Source organism: Balaenoptera musculus, chromosome 18, assembly GCF_009873245.2.
Source record: "Balaenoptera musculus isolate JJ_BM4_2016_0621 chromosome 18, mBalMus1.pri.v3, whole genome shotgun sequence".
Taxonomy (NCBI): Eukaryota; Metazoa; Chordata; class Mammalia; order Artiodactyla; family Balaenopteridae; genus Balaenoptera; species Balaenoptera musculus.
The window spans coordinates 3,820,707-3,842,124 of record NC_045802.1 but is presented as its reverse complement, the minus strand read 5'-3'; the positions used below and the strand labels follow the sequence as shown (position 1 = coordinate 3,842,124).

The window sequence follows — 21,418 nt, the reverse complement described above, 5'->3', positions numbered from 1 at the left end:
GGAATTTTCTATAAAACCTGCTTTCAGAGAAGGGAACGAAAATTGGCAGGGCTTGAGAAGTGCAGAAAGAGGAATAGTGTGTGAGAGGAAAGAAGAAAGACTCCTCCATCCCTACCCCAGAGATAGAGGCAGCGTTTGAAGGGCAGTCAAGGCAGAGGGTCGAAGAAGAGGAGCCCCAGGGCAGTAGGTCTATAAAAACTGAACTGCGCACAAGCACGGCCCCAAAGGAGAAGGTAAAGTAGCCAGTACCTAAGAGGGGTTGTTTCCACAGAGAATCAACGAAGCTGGGCTATTTTCCATAAGCCCCCCTGGGAAGAAGAGCCAGTATAAACCTACGGCGTCCAAAGCACAGCAATGTTAATTATGAGGAAGTGTTTGTTCAGAGTATAAGACCAGATAATAAAACAACATGATAAAACCACTAGTACATCAGGACTGACCTATTCTACATTTTAAATTGGTAAGCTGATATTTGATCTGTGAAATGTACAGATAAATCCCTAAACCACTCACACACACACACACACACACACAGAGCAAAAGACCATTCTGAGCTTCCCGGAGATGGACCTCCACACTTACGTATGGACTGCACTTACAAGCTAGAAGGGACCCTCAAAGACTCTCTCAGTAGCATTTTCATATGGCCTCCAACCCACAGAAATACCTGTTTCCAACAGAAAACTTCAATTTTACCAACCCTGGAAGGAAATGCGTTTGGTGAGACAGCAAGCTGAACTCGCAGACAGGTATTCTGGAAGCCTTTGCTCAGTTACAAAGAAATGAGGACGAGCAAGTTGGAAAAACAGAATCTAAGTGTCAAAAGGGCTGTAGGAACCATGTCGTGTGACCTACTCTCTCTTGCATCATTTCCACAGGTATTTTCAATGATGGGTTGGAATTTACTGCCTCCTTGGGGAAGTTGCAACCACTGAAAATTATTACTGCTTTTTTGTTGTTGATAAGCATAGTTAAAAGTCCTAATCGTGTCCTTCGGGTTAGAGCAGAACAAACGTAACTCCTCTTCCAGATACTAACAAGGCTGAAGTATGACGACACCGATCACCTCTTTCCTCCTAAAGCCCGGTTTCTGTTGGCTCAGTCGGGTCCTCCATCCGTCATTTAACAGGCAAGCTGCAGAACTTAAAAAGAGCTTCCAAGGAGGGTCTTCTAGACAGCTGAGAGCAGAACAGAACAGACCACCATCTCCCTGGTAGCAGATGACAGACCTACTTTAATGTAGCCTGAAAGGAAATTACTGGAAACTGTCACTGTTTATCCCTGAGCTTCTAGTCCACTACGTGAAAGCAATTAAACAATTTTAACATACAGGGGTGTAAGCTCTGTCTGTCCCCTCCAAGTGCATGCGACTGCTACCTGGATCCAAGGGCTCATCTCTACATTCCTCTTTCTCATTAAATTTCTAATTGGCAGACGCAGCCGGTAATTCTCATTTGCTACACAAATGTGATTTCTCGTCCCATCGTTGAACTCGATAGAAGCAGAGATCAAACGTGGTACAGAGAAAACAGCGGAGGATTCAAATTTAAATGGCTGGGCATGACCTTTTCCTGGGCCCCCTACTAATGATTTAAACAGGGAAATCATTCTACGAGTCCTTGTCTTGCATCAATGAAATGGGGAAAAATGATAACCACCCGCGCCTCATGGTTGTGATGTATTTATGTGAAGCCATATGTTAACTAGCAGGTGTGAAACAAATGTTGTCTCCTACCTCACCCAAAAATCTCAGTTATTGGAAAAAATAAACGGACACACCTGAGAAGTGCACGCCATCTGACCCATGATTCCCAGACCGTGTGTGTGCGCCCTGGGGGTACCGAAGGGGTAATTACCAATGTCCAAGGGAAGCACAGCATCTGTCAGGCGGTACAAAACACCAGCTGGAAAGAGCTCACAGTTTCAGCATTAGCTCACACTACATCCCTCTTTACGATCTATCTTTGCGAAGCAGAGTGTTCATGGCTGCTGGGATGCAAAGCAAATGCCCCAGGAAAGGTCACTGTGGAACAGGAAGTGAGGGGGGGCAGCATCTACTCTCAGGTCAAGGTTTGAGAAGCTGAACGGTGCCCTACAGGTGCCCCCCCCCACCTTTCCATCGGAAATGGTTACGGTCGCTTAAGGATGAAAGAAATTAAGTATGATCTCTCTGCATTTCTGTGCATTCTTGTTTCAAACGTCTGCTCAGTGGTTAGGACAGAATCCTTCTTCAACTGTTTGGCTTTACCTACCCAATAGTTAGAAACTGTTCCGTTTCCTTCTGGCCTAGGGGCTTTACAAAGCAACAAGGAAGACACCAGGGTACCGTGAACGCAGGGACTCCGGGGATCTCTGCGTTCATCATGTCTCTCCGTGATGACATCAGTCACTCTTCAAGGACAACTATCCGCTCCTTGAAGTACTGGGTTGGCCAAAAAGTTCATTCAGTTTTAAGTAAAAATAGAAGACATTTTTCACTTTCACCAACTTTACTGAACGCATTCCTTAACCGAACGAACTTTTTGGCCAATCCAACAGAACTTCCCCTAACAGTGCCATCATTCCACCTTGACCTCTTCTTCTGCTTCCACAAAGACGTCACGAGGGAGCGTGAACAGACCTTTCAACAGCACTGGACCGGCCTGAGGCTGCAGCTCCTTGAGAGCCTATGTGCCACCCAGGCGACCAAGCGAGGTGACCAGGTGTGGTCTGGAGAGAAGGGAGCCCAGGGGCAGACGCTCAGCCATGCGAATATGGTGTTTGGGGAGGTTGAAGGGCCGAGGTGGTGGACCAGGGAAGGTGCTGAGAAAATCCGAGGTTGCAGCTGTCGCTTTTCTTTTTGGGGTGTTAGCAGTAAGCCAACCAACGTGAGACAGTAGCAAGTCCAACACGCTCACTGCGCTTGCCTCTCTGAGATCCGTATCTCAGGTAGGTCCAGTGAAGTCCTAATTCTGATGGCTTAAAGTAAAATCGATGCAAATCCAAAAGCTGCCTTTTCCCAAAAAGCAAAGAGTAAAGAGAAACCCTGACTGGGGTATATAAACCAAGTCATATCCCAGTGTTTTGGAAGCATGAAGTTCTCATCCACGATTTATTACGCCCTCAGCTGTAATGCCTTGAGAAAACATAATTCTAACACACACGAGGGGTTCAAAACAGATGTCAAACAGCTAATTTTTACAGAACTGAATAGGCTTCACTACGCTGAAGCCATACGTGGTATTTTAGTAGACCGAGTTACCAGGAAGCACTAAGAGCTCTCTTTAAATCTTCATTTGTGACCTGGAATCACAAGCCACACTGAAGTAAGTAATCCCAGCATATAATACATTCAACCCATATAATAAGAATTCCAGACCATATCTGAGCCAAGCTAGGTGCTGGGTCACTTGTATAACCTATTTTGGTGCATTATGAATAAAAATATCAACTCAAAGATCTTCAATCGGGCTTCCCTGGTGGCGCAGTGGTTGAGAATCTGCCTGCCAATGCAGGGGACACGGGTTCGAGCCCTGGTCTGGGAGGATCCCACATGCCGCGGAGCGACTAGGCCTGTGAGCCACAACTACTGAGCCTGCGCGTCTGGAGCCTGTGCTCCGCAACGAGAGAGGCCGCGACAGTGAGAGGCCCGCGCACCGCGATGAAGAGTGGCCCCTGCTCGCCGCAACTGGAGAAAGCCCTCGCACAGAAACGAAGACCCAACACAGCCAAAAATATATAAATTAATTAATTAATTAATTTTTAAAAAAAGATCTTCAATCAACTGGAGAGGTATTCTACCCACTTTTTTTGGCTAACACAACAGATTTTAAAATACAAAACAAATTTTCCTTTTGACTTAAAAATATCCAGTATCCTGGAGTCCCTCATTTTATGAGACACATATTCCTGAAATTTTAAAACTCACTTTTAAAAGTTATTTCAAATATAACCGTTAAGTAAAACCTTTGGTAACTTTTATAAGATTAGTATCCATGCACTAATTTACTTGATCTACAAAAGCCCTGGTCTCAGAGTGAGTTTTTAAAATTTGGATTTGCAATATCACCAGAGTTTCTAAATTTTGATATTTGCAAAATAAAGCTTAACCAAATCCCTTCCCTTCTCAGAGCTCAGCTGCCCCATTTGTCAAAAAGGGGCTAGATCTCCATGACTGATTTGTAAACTGAGCTCCGATGAACCAGGGGTGTTACAAGGCTCTCCACCCAGAGGCACCCAAGAGAACTTCGACCAGGGCCGCAACACTTACTAATCAACCAGACGTACTACACACGTCCACTAAGTCGACTTCCAAACCTCTTTATTCCATGTGGACAGTCCTCATGACTGAAATGGATGTCTGAAGACCACTGCCCGAGATCGCTGAGTCTCAATATTTAAGTGACCATCAGAACCACCTAGAAAGCTTGTAAAAGTACAGATTCTGATTCGGGAAGTCTGGGGTGGGACCCAGGAATGCGCATTTTGACAAGTTCCTGGTGACCCGGATATTGCTGTCTGTAGACCACACTGAAGCAGCCAGCGCCGTTCTGGACAGGATAACGAGTTCTCTCTTGCTCAGCGTTTTAGTTAGCTAAGTTTATATTTCCATAGCACAAGAGTCATGTAACATTTTCATAGAATAACAAAATTAATTAGCAGAAACAGTGAATTTCATCCTCTTTTTTTTCAAGCTTGACATATGTAGGTGGTTCTTTGCTTTGAAACCCAAACGAGTAAGTACAGATTTGGGTTGGAATTTCCTTTAAAATAGCTTCCTGTCCGAGTGCCTCACATATGTGGGTGAGACGGAAAAATACTAACCAAAATAAGGTATACAAGACTTCCTAGGTTTTTTTTTTTAATGATGCAGATACCAACATACATGATTTCATTTGTGAAAGTTTCTATTTTTCCATTAACTTAAAGATACTATCCCATGAAAGAGATTTTCTTTGATTAAAAAACCACTGAAAAAAGCATTACACCTCATTTCTTATAAGCAGTCAGTTATCCTGAATGTTTTAAACATTGTAGCACCTTAAAAATTTCATACAGTTTAACAAAATTTAATATCATATAGAGTTTGTAATATACAAACACCTAACATATGAGTCTAAAATCTAAAAATAACTGAACGATCATATACCTGCTTAATAAATGTTTCCATGGCTGCCTTACTAACATCCCTCTGACCGCTGTGTTCTTTCTCTAGATATATTTGGTGTACTTACGTAGGGCCAGTGGTCCAGGCTTCTTGGACAGTTACCCTCTTCTCGAATGTCCTACATCTGTGCTCTGACCCAAGATGTGTAAGGCTGTCACACTTAACCACGTGTCCCAGTTTGCGGTGCATTTCACCATAGCCTGAAGCTCCAAAAGGCAAGCTTGGGATGGGCCCCGGAGCCCAGCAGCAAAGGTGGGACTCAGGGGAGATGGGTAGCAGGAGGATGGGGGCGAGTCTAGTGGAACCCAACTGGAGCCTGTGGGCTGGCTTATTTGTGGGTACAAAGAAGTGAAATTTAAACTCAGTCACTCAACGGTTCTAGAGGAGACCGAAGTGCTCCCTCATCATAAAAACTTACAAGTAAAGAATACAGTGCCTGACCAAGAGGCAGCCTCACAAATGGGGGCTAGTGCAGAACATACTCTAAAACGCAGCATGAAAACTTGCAGAGAAAAATGCCGTCCACGAGGTGAAGGCTTTGAGAAAGTGGCACCCCACCCAAGGGGTCTTTCAGGGATGAGGGTTTCTAGCTGCGGCGGCTTCAGCAGTGAAGGGTTCTGTCCTACCCCAGCATTTCCTCTGAAGACTAAGGTGCTATGGAGACCCTCCAATCCTTTGGGATTTCTCTCGATCCTTAAAAATTTCAAGACCACATCTGAAATTGAGTGAAATAATGCCATTTGCAGCAACCTGGATATACCTAGAGATGATCATGTTAGGTGAAGGAAATCAGACAAAGAAAGACAAATGTCATATATCACGTATATGTGGAATCTTAAAAAAATGATACAGATGAACTTATGTGCAAAACAGAAACAGACTCACAGACTTAGAGAACAAACTTATGGTTACCAAAGGGGGAAGGTAGGGGGGAGGGATAAATCAGGAGTTTGGGATTAACATATACACACTAATATAATCAACAAGGACATACTGTATAGCACAGGGAACTCTGCTCAATACTCTGTAATAACCTAAATGGGAAAAGAATCTGAAAAAGAATAGATATATGTATGTGAATCACTTTGCTGTACACCTGAAACTAACATAACATTGTAAATCAACTATACTCCAATATAAAAGTTAAACAAAAATTTCAAAACCACATCTGATTGGTAATATAAAAGGTGGGGTTTCCTACAAAATGCCATAGGACTAAAGTTACTATTCCTTCTCTAACCTCATTGGTTGCCTCATAAAAGAGCAGAAAGGATGACAGACCACATGGGGGGGGCCACCAATGTTTTAAGGACTGATCCCCAAATTTTCTAACAGGTGTATTTATTTCTATGAACCCTATATTTTCAGTATAATTGGCCACATCCATTCTGTGGGGTGTGTTTGTTCATCTCTTAGATTTACCTTTCCTTCCTTCGCATCCTGCCCGCCCCTCACCCCAACCTCACTGCTAATCCACGATTCATACAGTGGACTTTCAATCAATGGGAACTAACTACCACAATCATGATTCTAAGACTAATTACATCTCTAACCGTTAACTATGAACAAGAGGAAAAAAATATAGTTCTACTCACACAAAAATATGTTAACTTCCATGTTAAGTAACAGACTTAGAAACATGGTGAATGAAAGCATTCCAAAAATGACCAGATGCCTCTATAAGATCTAAACTTACCACCCTCGGAAGCAGATTAAAACACCCTACTTTTCCTGTGGTCTAGGAATGGACACTGTGTGCAAACTTCCTGACCAAACAAGCAAATGGTCTTGATTCTGTTTTCTACTAATATCCTTGGAAACATTATAAGCTTATTACAGGCTTTTTGTGACAGCTCTTAATGACATATGGCTGGCAACGCTCTCTGGCATTGGGCTCTCCTGGGAAAGGCCAGCACGTAAGCCTGCTCTCTTTCCCCGGCCTCTCTCAATCATGATGCTTTGACTATTATAAGCCAACAGTGAGTCCCTGAGTATCATCTTGCATAAGCACTTTGAAGGCGTAGCAGACACCGGCTTACCCAGTCTTTACAGATGGTCTTGGGATGCCGGGTGGCACAAATCCTCCAAAGTCTTTCTATTTAAGCACCTCACCGTGTATTTGCTCTTTGCACAAGGATTTAAGTCTGAAATCACGCTCTATCGCAATCTCGAATACCTCAGTACCTTTGCCCTGTTAGTAACTATTCAACTCAGTGGTTAGTAGAGTAAGCACTGAACTTGCTGATTGAATGAAATGATGGCCTGTATCTCATTATTGGTGATAAATATCTGCATGAAATAACGATGAACCCTGATGTGATTCAGCCAACCCTATTGAAATACAGGCCAACATGCCACTGGATGTGCTGAGAAACGAATCTAAGGGCCCAGATATACCAATGGCATTACTTATTTTGGTACGGCTGAAATGTACAAGTTCTGATAACATTTCCAGTATTTTGCCAGTTTCAGCCATAGGGCGGCCTCCCTTTGATCACACTGAAGGTTGAGTGCATACGACGGGCGCAATATGACGATTCTGACTGCGCCGGGTGGGGCAGGACTCAGGCAGATGCCCTGTCATCTTGCTTTATATCCTGGTGGAGCAATTCTGTGGTCATTTTAGGAACTTAATACATATATGTGGGCATATATTAAATTCAAACTGCAGAAAGCTGAAAATTTCCATGGCGTCCTATAAGTGCAAAGATGATTTTCAACATGGTCTAACTATTCATTTTTCAAAAATATTAAGGGTAAATGATTCCACACTCCAGAAAAGACTCTTTAGGTACAACTCAACTTTCAAAAGCAGAAGTTGAGTTCATCTTCAAGCTCTATCAAAAAGGGGGAGGAGAAGGAGGAGGAAGGGGGAGGGAGGGGGAGAAAGGGGAAGGGGAAGAAAGGGGGAGGGGGAGAAGGGGAACAAGAAGGGAGGGGGAAGAAGGGTGGAAGCAAAAGAGACCTTGAGAGGCTTTTTAAAAATACCATTTATATAAATTTGCCATTATAACAACATATTAACCTTTACTACTAATAATATCCTTGTTGTTTAAAAGGTTCATTTACCTCATTCAATGTTTAATATTTAAGAATCACATAAAGTTTGAAGGGATCCCTGATATCTCAGGGCTGTACACACACATGCACTGCACAAAATACAGTCCTGATTCTCCTACGTTTGGACCTTGAAAAACAAACTCGCTCGTGCACTTTCACTGGGATGAATCACCCGGCGTTTAAGGATGAAGAATTTTAAGACCAGATCTTCTAGTCACCTGAAGTCATCCCAATACAGCCTCTACATCTTGATTCCAAACTCTAAAAATTTCCTCAACAAACAGGAATTTCAAAGGGAAGGATGGTACCAACTGAGATGAAGCAATCTATTTATCACTGACCTCAACGACTACCTGCCTGGTGACGGCCCCCCCCTTCCCGTCCTCCCCAGCCTCAGGGGTGCAGACCAACCATCTAACGCTGCGAGTCGAGAGGGAACTTGATCCTCCTTATTAAGTGAACAAAAACCCTTATAACCTGATCCTGCGCCACGGCCGTAAATGCTGCCGGGCAGCTCAGGCTTTCAGAGGGCTCTCGGTAAAGGGAGGACACCCCGTCTGCTGAAGATCAGCTTACTCTGCAATTGAGAAAGGGCCCCCTTTGAAATCAGGATACCCTGCTTGGGGGTTCAGAATTTATCATCCGTACTTGCGTCCGTGACAATTTTATCATGTGTCCAGGAAACAGAGCAATTCAAGGGGCGCTCAGACAGGAGGCTAGCTTCTGAAAACCTAACATCTCCATTAAATGGTGTCGAATCCATTAAGATCTGGGCAACCGCATTTTATAAAAACTTTACTAGGTTGTATGTTGTGAATTACACACAGTTTTATATTCACCGACGTCGACTGGTTATAGACTCTGTTTCTTCCTGTACTAGGCTCAAAAGAACGGCGCGGTCGAGGAAGGCTGGGATTTCAATAAAAGATATTGGATCTTCCTGTTCCCAGGAGGCAACAGGGATCAGAATAACACATTTAAATACCTTAATGTTTTTAGCACAAAAAGCATGAATTCGATACTCCGCTTCCTTGAAATGCTTTATTAAGGCCCCCAAGACCCTCTCAGGAGTGTCTGCCTTCCTTGAAGTTAACATACATTTACTGTTCCCCAGTGTAAATTTCACTACTGTTTCAAAACAGCATGCCTGGCCTCTGCTGCGGGGCAGGTGGGTACCGGAAACAGAGCCCAGAGGAAAGCCGAGAAGCGCTTGAGCTCTGATGTTCTGGAGCAAGCTTGCGGCTCCATCAGGACCAGGCATCACGAGCTGATGCAACGCTGAAAATGAATGACGAGCAAGGTGCTTAAGAGAATGATCTTAATTACACCTGCCCTTCACCAGTCACCGGTGCCTGGCACAAAGGCCACCTGGTTACCAATCCAACAAGCAGGCCAAGCTGTAACTACCTGCACTCTGAAAAAGGGGTCAGCCTGCCCACTGCCGACCTTCACCCCAGTCCTAATCCAAACAGCCAGGAGCCCTGAGAGCCCCGGGGATGGCGGTAGCCAATCTACGTTCTGACATCCAGGGACTTAGTGCACAGATTAGTGCCTCTTTCTTTTCCATTCCTTTATTTTTTTATTTCGAAGTGGGATTTGTTGGGTGGGAATGGAGGTAAATTAAACAAAGCTCTTTCTTCCAAATAGCATAGACCCTTCTCAAAGCTAAAGCCTATACTACATAAAAGCCACTAATGCTTGGTGTCAATAGCAGGAAAGGATAATGCTTTTCTTCTTCATTACCACCCATGTAAGACTGTTAAAATCAAGAGGTACATTTGTCCCAACCCACAGAACATACAACACCAAAAAGAGTGCACCCTACCGTCAACGATGGGCTCTGAGTGGTTATGACGTGTCCGTGTAGAGTCATTGGTTGTGACAAAGGTACCGCGCTGGCGGGGGATGGATGTTGATAGTGGGGGAAGCCATGCATGTGAGGGGCAGGGGCATAGGGGAATCTCTGTCCCTTTCCTTCAGTTTTGCTTTGAACTTGAAACTGTTCTAAAGCATAAAGGGACTGGGGGAATAAAAGAAAGAAACAGCAGCATTCTACCACTCTCCAGGCAGAGCACGAAAATGACTGATGGTTCTGGACATCTGCTAAAGTCCTGGACAGTGGCAGAGAGAGATGGCCAGCCATCAGGCACCCGGGGCAGCAGGTCCTGGGCTGGTGGGCACACCGGCATAGTGACCACCCACGTGCGGGTCTGTGTAAAGAGAGGACACGAACCCCAATACACCGTGCACCCCCAGAAGAAATGAACTATAACAGCCAATTATAACAGCAGCCCGCTGAGTCTACCACAGGCTTCATCTGTAACTTGGTCTTCTAACTGATCAAGGCCATTGTAATAGTGCTTCTTTGCATAAAGTCTGGTCTGAAACGCAGTCAGCTGTGTACTTCTGTCTCCATGACTGGGCCCTGAGCTACCCGGTGTTAGGGACTTGCTTTACTCAACTTCAAATCCCGTTGCACCAAACACAACAGGTAACAAACAAATGTTTGTTGAATTACCCATTTCTTAAATGATTTTTTTGGGACTTCAAACATAGGTCCCAGGACTTCCCTGGCGGCGCAGTGGTTAAGAATCCACCTGCCAATGCAGGGGACACAAGTTCAATCCCTGGTCTGGGAAGATCCCACATGCCACAGAGCAAATAAGCCCGAGCACCACAACTACTGAGCCCGCGTGCCACAACTACTGAAGCCCATGCGCTGAGAGCCCGTGCTCCGCCACAAGAGAAGCCACCACAGTGAGAAGCCCGCGCGCAGCATCAAAGACCCAACGCAGCCAAAAATAAATGAATAAATGAATAAATAAACACATAAATAAATAATTTTTAAACAAACACAGGTCTCTTTCTTCTCCTTCTTAATTATAATGAACAGTTTTCATTTCATGTTCAAGGACACACTTATCATACTAAGTGAATAATGATCATCTTGCAGTTTGGTTAAAGAAAGTGCAAGATTAAGAGTATTCATTTGCCTGTTCAGAGAAGCCCAAATCACAACCTTTGATCCCACCTGGTACGTTTCAGAGGAAATGAATTCAGGAACAGCCACGTGTATGGGGTTACCACATTTTGTAACCTCTTGTACCACTGCCTAAATAGCAAGGCTGCTGCTTACGGGCTGGTAAGCGGGGTCGATGCCACCAGCACCTGCTACATCCACCTCGTCGGGTGGGACCACGCCGCCTTCAGGGCAGAGCGCCTGATGCTGAGCTTGGAACGGGGACCAAGGCAGAGCTCACCAGATACCCGACCAAGGGGTTAGGGCTGGTACCAGATGCGGGGGGGGGGGGGTGGTTAGAGTGAAGAAAGTTCCAGATGAGAAATCTGAGATGTAGAGGCGGGGGCTCCTAGAGAGGGGCTCCCAGCTCTACGCAGACGGCTCTGAGTCCTCCGCCCACAACAGGGAAGGAACCTTACGATTCCACCCAACCTGCAGCCCAAAATGGGGCTCATCGACCAAACTGGGGCCCCAGTCAAGGGAATGTGACAGAGGGGGCGGCTAGAGCAGTGTCACAGCGAGCAAAGTCACAGCAAACACCTGCTCTCTCCCCTTCATTTTCACACACACACACACACACACACACACACAGTGTCTCATTAAACTCAATTGGTATATACTACAGATAGAATCTAAAGCAGCGATACCTTTGGTGTCGTAATTTTTTTTTTTTCAAGCAATGTAACAAAAACCCAACAATGTTACTTTGTCCTCTGGTTCTCAGTTTCCTGCTTGTACTTTGGTGGGTTAGTGGGGCGATAGATAAAGGGTATGGGGTTTCTTTTTGAGGTGATGAAAATGTTCTAAAATTGACTGTGGTGATGGTTGCGTATCTGTGAATATACTAAAAACCATTAATTGTACACTTTAAAGAGGTGAACTGTATGGTATATGAAATTATATCTTGTATAAAGCTGTTTCTTTAAAATAAAAAAAAAAGAAATTCTCACATATTGAGGTCTGGGGAAGTCATTCTGGCTTACATGAGTTAACCTGAATTTGATGCTAACTAAAACAGCCTTTGGGGTCTATCAAACATACACTGTACGTCTGCTTTAATAATTAAAGAGAAGCACACATTGACCAAAAGTAAAGAATGTCCATGTTCAAAATAAAGATTAAATGCCCCTCCTCCTGGGATGCCAGCGCTGGTCCTCCTTTGATGATAAGCCTCCCTTCCCTGGTGCCAAGGCCATGCTGACTCGCTGTGTATGTGCTGGTCTGTTTTTTGAAACCTTGAAGAAATGTCTCCCTGACTTGTTGAACGTTCTTTGTTCTGACAAGACGTAAAACTGTGCTGAAAACCCTGTTTCTCCAGAGAAGTTTCTCAGAGAAATCGGGGAAGCTGGCTTCTGGGCTATAGTCCTCAGTTTGGGTCAACAACAACTCTTTTCTATTCTTATTCTTGATTGTTCATTGATTATTTTCCTCAACGGAAGCCTCTGTGGTCCTGTGGTTGCTAAGAAAATTCCACCCTTCCTTGGACAGGCACCCCCCCCCCCCATCCCCTGGACTCTGTGTTCTCTTCCCTATAAGTTTCCAGGGTTCCCATGATTAAAGCCGTGGGGAAGGGAGCTCCAGCAATGACCACGTGTGAATGAATGAACAAGCTGCATTCCGTGGGGAACATGTCATGTGAGAGGAATCAAATGACAGGGCCAAAATGGGGTCCTGGCCTCTGCTCATCCAGATGGACAATCTCCCTGGTTCTGTTTCTCTTCCTCTGTGGGAAACAGTGAAGATTTCTAACGCACCTTACGCTCTAAAATCCATACTTTTAATTTGAAAGCAAAAATATGAGACTCCAATAACAATAAAAAGAATAACAACAGTATAGGAGCAGCAAGTGCTGATTTAGGAGGTACGATTTACTCATCAGTAACCTTCCCTACACTGACGATTCATGTCACCCTCACTGCAACGCTGAGAAACCGGCACCAGTATCCTAACCATCTCAGGGGTGACGAGGCCAGGCTCAGGAAGATCAACATGTGTGCAGGGTCACAAAGCTAACGAGTGGCTGAGACAGGACTGGACACAGCTGTCTACCTCCAGGGCCTGCCCACTCACCACCCTGCCCCGCTCTTGGCTACTTGGACACACACGGCTGGAATTCTCACTTCGTTCTGCGGAGCCATCAGGCCGGGCCAGGGTCTCCACCCCCAACCTTGAGGACCCAACAGTGTTACTCTGTCCCCTGGTTCTCAGTGTCCTGCCTGTAATTTGGGGGTGTCACCACTGCCATCGGCCTCACAAGACAGCCATGAAGACTGAATAAATGCTAATGGTGGACAAGCATTCTGAAAGGTAGGAGAAAAAGCCCGTATCTTAGTGTCTACCTGACTCTTGGACTCACCGCCAAGCACCAGGAACGCCCCTCTCCACTGCGGATGCCCCCGCAAGCTCTGCGCCAGTCCTGGCTGGGAACATCCTCCGTGAGCTCCTGGCTTCAGCGCCTCTCAGGGTCTTCAGGATGGATATGGGATGAGAGTCAGAAGAAAATTTTGGCTGATGTGTCCTTGTTTGAATTTATCAGCCCTTCCCTTAAAGTCCTGCATTGGATTGTTTCCATGTATAATTTAGTAGAGGGTTTCTTTCTGTACCAACCCATTAAATGGTATAATAATTTATGCTAATTTTCATACTACTGAATACGAATGTAAGTGAACACCAACAAGATTTCCAGTTCTTGGACTTCCCTGGTGGTGTGGTAGCTAAGACTCTGCCTGCCAACACAGGGGACATGGGTTCAAGCCCTGGTCCAGGAAGATCCCACATGCCACGGAGCAACTAATAAGCCCGTGCACCACAACTACTGAGCCTGCGCTCTAGAGCCCATGAGCCACAACTACTGAGCCCACGTGCCACAACTACTGAGCCTGCACGCCACAACTACTGCAGCCCGCACCTAGAGCCCGTGCTCCACAACAAGAGAAGCCACTGCAATGAGAAGCCCGCACACCGCAACGAAGAGTAGCCCCTGCTCACCACAACTAGAGAAAGCCCGCACACAGCAACAAAGACCCAATGCAGCCATAAATCAATAAATTAATTAATTAAATTTTATTTAGTTAGTTAGTTAGTTAGTTATTTTTAAAACAAAGATTTCCAGTTCTTGCAGGGTGAAGACTAGGCCTTCCCTTTTTAAATTGTCCACACATCCAACGAAGTGTTCAGCCGACAAGGGCTGCAGCTCATTTACCCACGTGACTCAGGCAGCAGAAGCAACGGAAGCGGCTCCGGTGTGTGTTGGGGAGGGAGGGTAGGCACGCGGCAGAGGGCAAGGGAGGAGTGAACCACCTTGTCACTGCCAGCACCCCTCGCTCAGTAGCTCTGTCCCTGGGGACGTGGGGAGCTAAGCGGGGGAGGCCTGAGTCTGAAGATGGAGCTACAATAACATCAGCGTTTCTTGAATGATTAGAACTGGGCAGTTAGCCCACTCCGTCCTCACGCCCTAAAACAATGCCAACTGTTCGCCAGAGTAAGTTACAAACACGACAACGTGCCGCCACCACAAGCACCACCTCCTCCTCAAGCGACGTCTCACACAGAAGTGTGATTCTCTTCACGCACACCCCGACCCCAAAGCGTTCTTCCTCTTGCTCTCAGCTCCGGCAGCAGGACAGAGTAGCAAACCATGACCCCGCTGGGATGCAAGGAATGCAAGTGAAAGTCTACGCTTTCTAAAGAAAATGGATAGAAACTGGTAGAAGAAAAACGTCAGACACGCCCAACTATGTAAAACACCACCAATGAACAAGTCAAAAAGAGAACTACCCCCTCCTGCAGATGACCGTTCTCAGTTAACCTACAAACCTAATAAAATGTGCAATTATTCTCATATCAGAGAGAATCTGCGATTAGAGTAAAAAATAATAGAATCTGAAAAGCATTTCATCTCTGAGATGATGATTAAAATTACAGAAAGAAATTAAATTAAAATTTGAATTTGTTCTTTATATTTGATCCAAACAATTTTAAGAGCTAAGGCCTCTTGCCTTAGCTTGCCTTAGCATCAGACAATTCTCCAGGGTGTGCTTTTACTCATTTGGGGCTTGTTTGAGCTACAAACCTCTACGTAGAGTTCTTCTAAAACTGAAGGCATTAATTTTCAGCCAAAGAAAAAGATTTTTCAGCCTTATTGAAAAGATGGTTTGGTTTCCAAGAAGCTAGCTGTAGCCTATTAAGTCATATTAGCAAAAGCACCCCCTCCAAAAAAAAAAAAACCAATCGCATTTCTCCGTTGGAAATGTTTAAAAGCTGGAGTTTTCCTAAGAAGCAAACAGAGATCACTGCTTCCTGGAAAGATGATGGTCTGATGGGTCTGGGCCATCAGCACGGGGATAAGTCTGCTCTGTCTGACTTGCTCACGGATGTCCTAAGCAGAGGCCTGGGCCAGTTAGTTTAATGAGACACACTTTGTTGGTTTTCTTTCTACAGTTTGGGACTTTTTAATCAGCATGTTACGAAGTTCAGGTCATTAGTAGAACAAAGAAAAATACATGCAACAATCCAGCCAACTGGTCAACCAATATAAATGCATCGGGCAATCAAGTTGGACGTGTAGAGATAGCTCCCCCGCTGTCTAGGTCCTGCAGGGGTAAGGCGGGGCTGTCAATCCCCACTGAGTCAAAGGTATCTGCAGGGCACCCAATGGCTCTCGGAAGAAGTCACACAGACACGGTGTTAATGCAAGGGGAGCAATTTCCTTCCAAGTCCTTGAGTGAATGAAGGAGAGAAAAATATACACGAATGTTGGCTTAATACACCTTAATGATAATTGGGAAATAGCCATTTTCTATTTCTTCCAGATGCACGTTACCCACAAAATAGACTCTTCCTGAATTCTGGGGGGTACATTTTGACGCAGGTGCGGTACCTCTTTTTCGTGCACACCTGCTCACCAAGCTCAGGGGTAAAGGAGACCCTTCACAGGCAGGAAGACCTTACACTTCAGAACATCACCCCGGGCCCCTGATGGGGCTGCGAGTTCTCAGACATCACGTCCCTAAGAGACAAACTGGGAAACGGCATCACAGACATGGGGAGGCCGACTCTCGCTCTGCAATCCCCCCCTCGAAGGCAGCACCAGGGTCGCTGTTTCCCAACATAACGCCATTGTTCACCACACTACCTGGCACGTGGTCCACACTCACGATATTTGTGGACGGACTTACAGCACTAGAATGAGAGCCTCCAGACCCACAGCTGCACATCGCTCTGGTCTGCGAGAAAGGCAGAGTATTGTGTTCATTAAGGGAAGGGGACACAACAAACCACACACACACACACACAGACACCCAGAGTGTCTGGCCAGCATTCACGTGATTCAGCTCTGAGCTGGTGCTGAAGGACCTGAAGATGGTTTCACACGTGTGTGGGGGTCAGGCGTGGGTGGGGCAGCTACAGGACCACGCCCGGGAGAGTCAACCGGCTCGTGGGCTCCCATGAGCATCCCCCGGGCTGTCTGTAACGTCACCTCCCAGCTTCGCCTGCGTGTTTTGCTCACACAGCGTTCTGACACGTGCTGTGACCTGTCCTGCCAGCATGTCTCTGCTCAGTGGTGCCCAGCGCACTACTGCACAAACCTGGTCTGTCCCTTCTCTTGGCAAATGAGCTTCAGGCCCAGCTTGGCGAAGAGTTCCATGGGAGGGTCCAAAGACCCCACGGTGAGCCAGACCCCATCCCTGTCCCCCAGACGCTACACTCCAGTACGAGAGATGAGAGCTGTCTATATGTCACCCCAGCCGGGGGGACAGTGAAGACGGCCAGGACATCACAGCTCAGCCAAGGACCCAGCAGAGGGTGGTGAGCGTAGAGCAGGAGGACGTTTAGGAAGCAATCACAGCAGCTCTTCTCCGAGCTCGTCCTGAAGGGATGCGCGGAGACAGCGGCCAAACCGCCAAGAAGTCTTCAGGTGGAGGGAGCATTTTGAGCAGAATTTGGCAAAAACTAAGCCGACTAAAAGCACATAATGACGATGTGTGGGCCCACGAGCAGCACCCTAATATACTACCAACAAGGCTGATGTAACCGGATAGAACTTCTGAACAAAACAGGCAACTCAACTCCAGGAACTTTTGCTAAGAAAGCAAACGGATAGCAGGCAGGTCACAGTGTCAGCACAGCCCCGAGAGCACCGCTCGCAAGTACGGCACCCGTGTATTTCTTAAAAACAAAATTTGATTAACAGTCTTTTCAGGTCTCACTTAATTCCACACTCCCTTAATGACCACCTCTGGCTCAGATCATGGCCATCTGAGTTATATTACACTACAGGATATTTATCAGAGATGCATCCGAACCTTCCAAATACAAAGCACAGGAACAAGAGAACAACATGCGGACGTTTCTTTGCACTGTACCTCCATCCCTTTCATGATGGGCACGATTTCTTACCCATAGTCTCAGGCTCGCTAAACATCTGTGGATGAGACTGACTTCACAATAAACCACGGGTGTAGGAGGGTTGACTTAGTTACGTTCAAATAACCACAGAGAAGGTTGCAGGAGAATCAGGAACCCCACCAAATAAATCAGATTCACGCCGAGAGCTCAACTTCACCACGAAGATGTGCATCTGTGCCCTGCAGACAGCGGTGCTGGCCGAGCTCACGGGCACCGTTTTGTCAGTGCCCCAGAGCCTCCGTCGGTTTTCTAATCCGCTGTGATGCAGTCAGAAAACTCACTTCACTTTTAGACTCTGGACCAACAGAACGACACATTCTCAGGCTTGAAAAATGGATATGTTGTTACTATACCACTACTTTCCTGAACTATCAACACAATTCCCCAAGGGATTTCTATTTTTTTTTCCCCAAGGAACTCTTTCAAAATAGAAATTTTATAGACATGAGTAGGAGCTCTTTACATGCAACTAATTATTTTTTAAAGTAATCTTGGATATAAATGATCAGAAACTAAGGAGACACTATTACAGTTATCTGAAGTTAATTCATTCTTCTCAAAAATGACCAGAACCTCTTGTTTTAATGTCCTTTCCATTTTTAAAGAAAATCTGAACAAACACAATGGGTTTTGTCTACCCTGCAGTCTTGCTCTGCACATCAGGCCAGTCTGCCCAGTGCACCTTTTCTTAAACCCCACACCTCTCCCCCCTCCAGGAACAAGCCCCAGCTCAGCAGCTCACCATTCAAGAGGCTTCCTGATCAGCTTCAGAGCTGATGTGTGTGTCTGGTACCCTGAAGCGGTGATGGTTTCATGGGTGTTTGCACGTGTTCGAGCTCATCAAATTGTACACATTACATACGCGCAGCTTTTGTCCATCAATTATACCTCAACAAACGTTAAAAATATGCAATAGTCATGGACTCTGCAGAGAACATCATGTTTCATACCTCTAATTGTGTTTTCCTGAGTATACCTCGCTTAATTTTCTCTTTTGTTTGACTCTCTTCTGCATTTGGGCTGCAAATTAATATTTCGAACACAGAATCTTCCCTTCCTTTCTCTGAACTCGGACCACTGTATTAAATTACAGTAAATCCCTTTTCTAAAACAAACAAACAAAAAAAACGAGGTTTCCTGACCATCCCCTGCATAAGGCTGTTTCCTCCAGACACTGCCTCTTTCTCTGAGAACATCAGCATCCAGAACTACACGCTGTCCACACCCCCTACCCACCCGCCCACCCACATTCCTGTGTCCGCTTCTTCTCCCGACAAAATCTCCTCCCGCAATTCCCCAGTTTCCTGTTTCCCCTCAGCTAACTTCTATCCACCGGGAAGACCAGATGCAAGGTCACCTCCTCCTTGGGAGAGGTCTGCCCCAATGCTTCTCCATCTCTGGTCTACCCACCAGCCTAGCCCAACCGCCCTCTGCTACCCTCCTGCTGTCTGTCCCCTGGTAAATAGGCTCAATCAGAATCCTCACCCCATCACCCTGAAGTGAACATTTATGTGTCTGTCGTCTAGGTCTTACAGGCAAAGATGATTCTCTTTTGTATCCTCAGCGCCTAGTACAACGCTTGGCACAAAATGTGCCAATGATAATAAAAGTGTCAACTTTTATCCACTGGAAGGATAAAAACCCCTCAGGACCCAGAATTTGATGTTAATAAAAATGATCCCTATAAATTCTCTCTCAAATGGTGTTATAACTTCACTGTCTTTTAAGAACAAACATTGATTACTCTACCTATGTGAGCTTTCAAACCTCCTAAAAATCTCGGCATAGAACCAAACCGGGTTCCTGTATTTTGACCTCCATGTCTTATGTTTCAATTGAGGTATGGTGTACAATGTTGTGTTAGTTTCAAGTATACAGCAAAGTGATTCAGTTATACATATATATACATGTTCTTTTTCAGATTCTTTTCCATTACAGGTTATTACAAGATACTGAATATAGCTCCCTGTGTTCTACAGTAGGTCTAAGGAAATGCCCATGGTATGTACATTCGGGAATGATGATGGGGCTGGCTCTTCACAAATACTAAAAACGTTAAAAGAGAAAGAGGAGAAGAGACATTCTGAAAATGCTATAACCCAAACCAGAAATCACTGCTAATACAAACAGGCTCCTTCCCAAACGTAAGCGGGTCACAAGTCATGGGTCACCTCAAAGCAGTGGCAGCCATACTGTTTACTCTCCTTTGGGGGCTTAAAAGCATCTTAGTTGATGAAGAGGCTCTGAAGCAGAAACATCTAAACCCACACTAATGCCCAGCACAGCAGTAACTTCTTTTGATTAATTTACCAGGACTGAAAGCACAAGAAGATCAAACCACGCTCTTTACTAAACAATTAAACAAGCAGCCACTGCCTCTAGCTTGGTGTATGTCAGGATGAAAGCGGGATGGGGTCGCATGACAAAGCAACAAATAGCTTACACTGATTAATGCTTATAGGACTCTTTCCCCCTTAAATGTCATAACAGTTCACTCAAGGGTCCAACCAAAGAGTTTATATAACATTTAAAACAGAGAAAAAAGTTCCAAAAGCTTAAGAAAATTCAGGTGTGTAGTGCGGAGAAAAGTCAGGTCAGTTTCAAAGATCCTTCGAAACGGGTTGGCAGGAGGCTGGCCAGTTTGTTGAAAAATCTTCAACATGAAACAGCATGGGGGGAAATCTCATTGTCTCCTTTCCTCAAAAAGTAACCGTACTACTATGAGTGAAAGTTTCTCAAACCATTTAGCCCATTTACAATACTAGCTACATGTCCTGCTTTGAAAACATAGAGCTATGACAAATAGAGTACACGTGGATCTCTACCTGATGTTTTCTTCTTTGAACCAACAAACTGGAATTTAAACCAACCTGACTCCCAAATCACGATGAACTACAAATATGTTAGTAATGAACCCTCGGATTTTCTCAATGATCAGCTGAATCAATTTTTTAAAAACCCAATGAACCTTCTGTAATGAAACAAGTCATTTATATACTTGTGGGAAAATATCTGGATAAAGCCAGCTAAAAATGTCAGCTTACCGGAAAGTCAAAATTGGCTAACTTTATATCCCCGGGGAACATGTCTTAGGTAATTCAATATTATTTTTAAATTTACTGCTGTGTCTTTGGGGCTACTCACTGCTACTCCTTCCTAACCCATAAAATGAAGATGATGAGGCATGCCTCGTAGGATTTTAAGATGAACTGCAACAGCGTACACGGAGCATGTATCTTTAAACTCTACCACAGAACACGCCTCACTGCACGCTCTGCACTGGTCCCACCAGATCATCCGCAGAGCGGTCCCTCTACCTGGGAAATATCCCGCATGGCCAACTCTCCTCCTTACTGGAACCTCACCCCCCCGTTTCACACTGATCCCATGTATCCTAAGGGCTCCTTCCCAAGCAGCCTTAAGGGCAGCGTTTGTTCTGCAGAGGTTCCCTAGCGTGCGAAAGACATCACGATGCCCTTTACTACTTCTGCCAAAAACTTAAAATCGAATCCCTTAAACCCTTATGTGGAAAGACCACAAAAACTGGGGAATGCAGAAAACTGACTGTTCTACTGACCTGCCCACAATCCTGTCCCTCTTGTGAAGATATATGAGCCCAAAGAGTATGGACGCATAAGCATGTTTTCCTGCTTAAGCTGGTTCTAGCAGGCTCAAATCCTTTATTACTACTAATGGAGAAAAGAAATGGGTTATAGATGAGACGGACGTGGGTTTCTATTGACTCCTATTTCTGATTTCGCCCATGTATACAGAAAACCAAAAAT

At 45.2% G+C, this 21,418-nt stretch overlaps 1 protein-coding gene across 2 annotated transcripts in view; it reads right to left on the bottom strand.

Moving 5' to 3' along the window:
* LOC118884388 (phospholipid-transporting ATPase IB) overlaps positions 1-21,418 on the bottom strand; it is a 545,038-nt gene that overhangs the window by 217,317 nt on the left and 306,303 nt on the right. The window lies entirely within an intron of this gene.